The following is an 8,429-nucleotide window of genomic DNA, read 5'->3' on the forward strand; positions in this document are numbered from 1 at the left end:
AAGGGGTAGCTAGGTTATGAGTAATAGAGTACTTTTTCATTGAAGATTCAAATGCTCGGTGTGTAAAATGAGTACCATTATCACTTATAATTGCACAAGGAGTACCAAAACGAGAAAATATATTATATTTTAAAAAGTTAACTACGACTTTATGATCATTCATTTTACATGGCACCGCCTCAACCTACTTAGAAACATAGTCTACGACGACAAAGATATAAAGATAACCAAAGGAAGGAGGAAAAGGACCCATGAATGAAGTCTATACTCCACACATAAAAAAGCTCCACAACTAAAATAGGGGAAAGAGGCATCATGTTCCTATGGGAAATATTACATGTACGCTGGCATCTATCACAACTCAAACAAAACTCATGTTCATCCCTAAAGAGAGTAGGCCAATAAAAACCACACTGCAAAACCTTCACAGCTGTCTTTTTAGGACCAAAGTGACCTCCACATGCATGGCCATGGCAAAAAGAGAAAATAATATGAAACTCACTCTCAGGAACACATCTCCTAACAATCTGATCAGGGCATGACTTGAACAAGTATGGATCATCCCAAAAAAATTCCTAACCTCAGCAAGAAACTTAGATTTATCTTGTTGTCTCCAATGAGATGGAAACTATTTTGTTACAAGATAATTAACAATATCCGCATACCAAGGTGACTGGGATATAGCAAAAAGTTGCTCATCAGGGAAAGACTCATTCAAAAGCAAAATATCAGTAGAAGACTCTACTATAAGACTAGACAAGTGGTCATCTACCACGTTCTCCATACCCTTCTTATCCCTAATCTCTATATCAAACTCTTGCAACAAGAGTACCCAACGAATCAGACATGCTTTAGCATCTTTCTTAGTAAGGAGATACTTCAAAGTCAAATAATCAGTAAACACGACAACCTTAGACCCTATGAGATAAGACATAAATTTGTCTAAAGCAAACACAACAGCTAACAACTCCTTCTCAGTTGTATTGTAGTTCATCTGTGCATTATTAAGAGTTCGGCTAACATAATAAATAACATGGGGCAACTTGTCAAACTGTTGACCTAAAACAGCCCCAACTGCATAGTCAGACGCATCACACATTAACTCAAAAGGCACACTCTAATCAGGTGGTTGTATGATAGGAACGGTAGTCAATAAATTCTTAAGCTTCTCAAAAGCTTTCAAACAATCATCATCAAAGACAAAAGTGACGTCCTTACCAAGTAAGTTGCATAGGGGATGAGAAATCTTACTAAAGTCCTTAATGAAAACCTTATAAAATCCAGCATGACCTAAAAATGACCTAATATCTTTTCTGATCTTAGGTGGTGGAAGACTAGAAATGACATCAATCTTGGCCTTATCAACCTCAATTCCTTTACTAGAAACTATGATAAGCACCCAAAAGTTTAAATTAAACCCCTTAATAGTATTCTACTTAGGTCAATTATGTTTATAATAAATAAGAGTTAGTACTGTTTATGTGTTTTTGTGCATTTCATGACTTGAAACTGATTAGGTGACTAAAATCACCACTTTTGCATGAAAAACGAGTCAAGATGATTGCTGAGGAAGTTCTACCTTTAAAGCCCAAGAATCATGGAGAAAAACCGTTTTCAAGCACTGTCAAAGTCAATCTGGGTAGAAAAAGAGCAGAAAAATCAACAGAACTTCAAACGGGCGTATCTTTGGACTCAGGCCTTGGAGTTAGGCCTACTTTATGTCAAAACGACCGGCTCAGAATACGATTTCCAATGGACCCAATCTTACACCAATCAAATCTATAAATGTGGACGAAAATGGCACGAAAGTAAATTCCAACAGCTGTGGCCTATCTAGACTTAGCCTAATAGACTTTGGGCTCACTTTAGAGGCCCAAAGTCCCCATTTTTGGCTCATACACGAAAATGTAAACCTAACCCTCTCCTATATAAAGAGGGCTAAGACAAAACTTAAGCTCTCCTCCTTACCCTTAGTTATAATTCTCTAAGTAGCTTTAATTAGTTTTTACTTTCTGCAGTTTCGAATAATTTTAGTATTATAGCCACCATTAATTCCCATCAATAAAAAGTTTTGTTCTTCAATTCAATTGCCTTTTCAATTATGTCTTCTATTCAATTCTTAGTTAAGATGATTCCTATGACACAAGGCTAAACCTCCATTATAGGAGGTTTATGAAGCCATGTGAGGATGATTAACCATTATTCTTTATTGTTTTGCATATAAGAACTTCAAGTTCTTCATTGTGAGTGTCTAGAGATAGAGCTCATAACGTAGAACTAGAGTTTAGATGCACCACCAAAGAGATTTGTAGTGGAGCTACACTCTCATGCTAGTGAAACCTTGATCCAAGAGGACTTGGTATTCACTAGGGATTAAAGTGAGCGATTCGATACTAACTAATAGTCAATCGAATTGCGTGGCGGATTAAACCACCTCTAAATCTTTTTTGCCATTTGATATTGATTAAATTTACTATTTACGTATTACGGTTCCCATTTTATTAAAATTATTATCAATGGCGCCGCTTGCAATCTAGTTCGTTTACATTACGCGTGTTTAGTTTACAAACACTACTTTTACTATTCACTGAAAACACACACTGAAAACACTGTTCACAATTTCTTCGATTTTTTCTGCTACTGCCAGAAAGCATACGAGTTGTTCAACCAACTCTCTACCCTCCCGTGACATGACCCTAAAAAGTCTACCCTACTATTTCTACTTGAGATGCCAAGACGAAGCCTCACAATTGCCTTCGAGAGAGACCGACCCTCTTCCGTTACTCACGCATCGTGCCCAAATTGTCTTGTTTCTAAAGCGCCCTAGCTTAAATACAGTAACTTCATTTTTTAATATTATTTGCAATATTATCTCATGAGTATAGTACAGTACTCATATGCTATCAACCATAAAATTTTAAAACAAATATATATATATATATATATATATATATATATATATATATATATATCAATCTGGCTAAGTCGACATGCAGAAATGACATACAAAATTGACATAATGCTAAATCCTACCTACCTACATAATGAACTAAAAGCTGATTTTTGGGGGTGTGATCTATTAATATGGAGATCATCTCCACAAAAAATCAGCTCCTTTGAACATGTCTAACCCTACCAAAAATTGAGTTTAATTTAGAAATTTATCTGACAGTCTAGAATTTTAACACTCTTTTGACAAGACTAGACAGATCCGATTGAGCTGATTTTTTGTGGATATACTGACCTTGCCTCTTTTTGTGTGTGTAGATGGTATATGGATGATGTAGATTGATGATGTAGATGGATGATGGTCATTGAATAAAATAGAAGCGTATCAAAACCTAATTATCCCTTAATAAGTAAAGGATGAGTAGGGTATCGTTCCACTTTTAAGTGTATGTTATGTGAAGGACGGGACTGAAAAAGGGGTTTTAGGGATTAAAAACTATGATTGTAGAGATTTTAGATTCTAATGCTAAACTAAACTAAACTAACTAAACTATTGAGAATTTAGAAGAGAGGGAATTCAAGAGATTAGAATCCACCAATACTTTTGATCTATGACCTTCTGCTTCATGGTTGTTCTTACAAGTAGACTACAATTAGGTAATCGAGTGAGTGCCGATGCCCTCTTGGACGAAACATCATTAACAATTAATTCTACTTAAGGTTGTTCCTATGTTTATGCTATTAATATCTTCTTTCCTTTTATGTAAGCTCGGGCAGCCATTTAATGTATTACTGAGAGCAACATCAAGGAGTACTTCCTAATAGGGCGACCATTCAATGAATCACCATTTAGGGCATACACAAAGAATACTTCCCCTAGGCAGTCACTCCCTGAGCTACCCCTTCTAAGGCAACACAAAGAATACTTCCCAAACTCTAAAGAACTACGCTACTAGAAGAAAGGTAAAGAACACTAGCATGATATTAATATAGCAAAACATGAACCCTATTCTATACTTCCATCCCCTGGTGTGGGCAATGGAACTAATAACTAAAAACATAAAGAACTAACCTAATTGAAGAACACCATGAACCAGAAGAATCATTAAACCTTAAGCACTGGCTTCATCTCCTCCCTTGAAGGAGAAGATTAGCCTTCCATAAAGAAGGAAGAACACGAAGAACGAGAAGAAGAAGAGTCGAAGAACATAAGACTAGAAAGACTAACTTATTAAGACTCGACTAGTTAAAACTGAATCTTTTGTTATTAATCTCTTTATGCCTCAAGTTCTGGAGACAAGAATATAAGTGAATTGGCCAGTTACATGAGGCACTTAGGTCCTTTATTTATAGGGGTTATAATGAGTTCTAGAAGCATTCCAAACCGTCATTTGTTTCCTAATACAAATCAACTTCTTTCAGAGTTCAACTTCATCTCCAAAACTGAGAAGGAAGTGACTACAGTGTCGGTTCATGCGTCTGGACGTGCGATCCATGCATCTCAGACGTGAGCAATGCGTCTAGATGCACGATCCATGCATCCCAGACGCGGAAGTTTATTTTCCCTCTTTTGCTCTATCCTTCTATCCTCTTTTGTGGGCTTTGGTCCAGGCAAGAAATCCTTTTGCCTTGGGCTTCCAAATAGGCTTTAAAATATGTCAAAGTCACATCTTTAATAACTTCAATTCCTTGGCCTTCTCCATGATTGTCCACGGCTTCCCATGTGATCCTTAATGCTCCGAATTGCTCCGTTTTACCCTTTTTTCTCTAATATTCCACAAAACTCTATTTTTCACCTGTAGAATCATAAAACATAACTTACAAACACTATAAGTTCACTAAGATGGCTAAACAAGAGGCATAATGGAGGATTAAATTGCACTTTTTGACACTACACCAGAAAAGGCCATAAATGACGAAAATTGCCGTCCTAAATCGAGATTTACGATGGGAAATGGTGTCCCAGAGTTCGTCACGAATAGCCCTGTCGTTAATATTAACAACGGGAAAATGCGTGGTAAAGAAAATTAGAAATGCGACGGGCTTGCGACACTTAAAGCCGTCATTAATTATAGGACATTCAAAACCATCGCAAATCTCCTTTTTGCTGCAACTGCATATTTTCAAATCTAGAACGTACTGAACCTTCGTAAATTTTCATCTTAAGTTTAGGACATGCATTTTCGTGGTGTATTGTCTTAGGGAAGTCAAGTAACGACAGTATTCACCATCGCATTTGTTTAAAGTAATTTTTTTTAAATAATTAATTTTTTTGGTAGAACCTATTTTTTCTCCAACACCGCTACTAACATGATTTTCATATCATAAAATCAATTACACAAACATACTATAACAACACATTTGAAAATTTGATATATTATACATTGGTTTTCCAAAATTTACAATGTTCTCAAGCTATTGATTGCCAATAAATAACTAGGCTTTTAAAGTACACAAGGCATAATAAGAACATAATGGGAAAAACAATTTGTGCTTTGAACTTCCTATCTTCATCACCTTTATGCAATTTGGTCTTTCATTGAGTCGCACAACCTTTCATAAGGGTAAAAAGCCTCGAGAATTTATTTTCTAGAGATGGAACAAGCAGCTAGCCAAAGCATGGGCAAACGTACAACACGGCAGGAGCATTATCAGTGCAACTCCACTCCAGCAAGTGTAGACTTCAGTTTATCCGAATGAACTTGGAAGTTATTGTGCAAGACTACTTATGGCCAGATACCTAATAATAGCATTCATATATTAAACACTAAAATCAAATAATTAGCACAAAGAGCACTACTGAAAACATCAAGGTTTAAGTATCTAGTAGGCTATTTATCATTGAAACTATTATGTAAGAATTGCCATGAAAGTGAGTTTAACACTATCATATGAAAGACTCGAGAAAAAAAAATGTACAGATTCAAGATGATATAATTCTCATGTTCGTAGAAACTTACCCGTTCAAACGAGTAGTGATAACAACAATAAAGTTTCAATTTTGTGAACCTTGCAATCATCAAACAAATATTCAAGAAACAAGACAATCAAGGAATTGATCAGCTCATTTAGACAAACATAACAAATGTAGGAGAATACCGAAACTTCTATCACTGCAAATTAGAGTTACATTGATAGCATAATAACAAGTAGTGACAACAATACCATCTCAGCTCCTGCTCTAAACTTCGGCAAAGAAAGAATATGCAATCAACCTAACAAGTTCAAAGAGATGAAATTATTAAGTGAACATTTTCAATATACATTCAGTTTCCTAGATTACTGAAAAGTATATAAAACTACAAATGTGTAATGAATCTATATATTTTCCGAGGAGGATTTCCCTAATAAGGATACATATCATTTCCCAGGAGGAATAGACAAAACCTAGGAATTAATCAACACAGGCACACAAAATGGTGACTCATGAAGACAGGGTATTTCATGCAAGGAAAACAAACAAATCAACATGACAAAAAGGGATCCGAAGTCAATAAAAAAAATAGATCACACTTTTTTAGGAATTCATGCTAACATACCTCTACATACAAATTTAGTATCATATTTTATGGCGGCGCCGCCATTGTGTGTAACCATACATGCCATGTCAAACATCTGTGCATATACAAGATGCCTTTCCAATTTGTCCCTGCTGCATTTTCAGAGGCAAATAAGATACATTCATATGCCTTTCCAGTTTGGTTGCACATTATTACTTGATGAGACATAAGATACATTCATATGGCTGTTTAAGGCCTGGCTTGCAGCCATGGGTGGTTGTGTGCCAACTGCAATCATCACTGACCAGGATAGAGCGATAACCGCAGCTATTGCTAAAGTGTTTCCTGGTACTCGTCATCCTTACTGTCTCTGGCATATTATGCAGAAATTCCAAGATAAGACGTCCTTTACCAAATTTGAGACATTGGTAACTGAATTGAAGAACACTATTTCTTTTTCATATATGATTGCCGATTTTGAGAGAAGATGGTGTACAATCATTGAGAAGTATGAGTTGTCTGAAAATCCTTGGTTGACAGAGATATATTCAATGCGGGAGAAATGAGTTCCTTGTTATCTCAGTGACTGCTTTTTTGCTGGTATGCACACGACTAGTCGAAGTGAATCGATGAATGGTCATTATGACCAGTTTGTCAATTCGACGACTACGTTTATGCAGTTTGTACATGGTAATGAGAAGTCTTTGGCTTTGCTTGCTAGGAAAGAAAGAGATTTTGATTACCACACCGAGCATAGTTCACGGATTGTGCCTAACGATGCTTTCCTCCTTATGCATGCCGCGAAGGTCTATACGATCTCAATATTCAATAAATTTAAGGAGCAACTAGAAAAGGCAAAGATGGAGTACAAAATTGATGGGTAACAGATGAACAACAATGGAACTGGAAGCTACATGCTGAAGTTCAAAGACCAGCAGAAGAAGTCCGTTTGGAAAGTGAATTTCGATAGCGGAACCTTAGAGGCAAACTACAAATGCAAGTATTTTCAGTTTATGGGGTTACTTTGTGGTCACATCTTGAAGGTTTTTATTTGTTGGGACATTGAAGAGATTCCAAGCCATTTTAGATTGACGCGGTGGATGCAAAAGGCAAATACTTATAGAGCGGAGTTTGATATTGATTTGTGGTCGAGAATGTCTCACATGAACCTTTGAGAGTGGCTTATTGTATCAAGGTTGCTTCTCAAGTGGCTTACGATGCATCTCATACTTTTGAGGGTTATTCATATTTTATTGAAAAGATTGGTGAAATGGCTATTGGAATTTCAAAGTTTAATGAAACTTCCTAGGAAGGAGACGCTGATGATGAAGAGCCTCAAGTTGCAGAGCCTTCGATACCTTCGGTTAATAAATCACAGGTTTTTTTTATTTGAATGTTTAATTTGATATAAATTTAGTGTTTAATTCGGTGTTTAATTTGATATAAATATTTATTTTATTTTGCGGTTTATTTTGACTTTCAAATCTTTATTTCAACTATTGATTTTGAATCCCAATATTTCTCAAACAAAAGGGAGGGGGAAGAAGAAAGCGGATAGATTGAAATCCCCCAAAGAGATAGCCCAAAACAATTCAGGAAGAAAGTGTCACAAATGTGGAAAGATTGCTAACCATGACTCGAGAAATTGGTCGGAGAAAAATAATACGCAATCTGTGAAATGTAAGTATAGCTTCTATGAAGTATCTTTGATATATGGACTGATTCTATAGCTTCTAAGTTTAACTGTATATCTGACTTTGTAGCCTTTTGATTATCGCACACCACCCATTATTTTTCATGGCAGTGTGTGGTGGTGGCAATGTGTAGTGTGTGGTGGTGGCAGTGTGTAGTGGTGGCAGCCTTAAATGAACCTTGAACAACTGATCATGGGGGATGGGACTACTATTAGCTACTTTGATTTTGTTGAAGACCAGTTCGTCAGATGTTTCATGTTGTGTTAAGAGATACCACTAGCACATC

General features: G+C 36.2%; 1 long non-coding RNA gene across 1 annotated transcript; it reads right to left on the minus strand.

The window, feature by feature from the left end:
- Positions 1-5,428: 5,428 nt before the first annotated feature.
- Positions 5,429-6,415, minus strand: LOC147472858 (uncharacterized). The gene is made up of 2 exons (XR_015210658.1): positions 5,910-6,415; positions 5,429-5,689 (listed from the first exon to the last, which is right to left on the minus strand). It is a non-coding gene; the product is annotated as an uncharacterized LOC147472858 (long non-coding RNA).
- Between the last annotated feature and the right edge of the window lie 2,014 nt (positions 6,416-8,429).

This window comes from Coptis chinensis, unplaced genomic scaffold, assembly GCF_015680905.1.
Source record: "Coptis chinensis isolate HL-2020 unplaced genomic scaffold, ASM1568090v1 utg6750_pilon_pilon, whole genome shotgun sequence".
NCBI lineage: Eukaryota > Viridiplantae > Streptophyta > Magnoliopsida > Ranunculales > Ranunculaceae > Coptis > Coptis chinensis.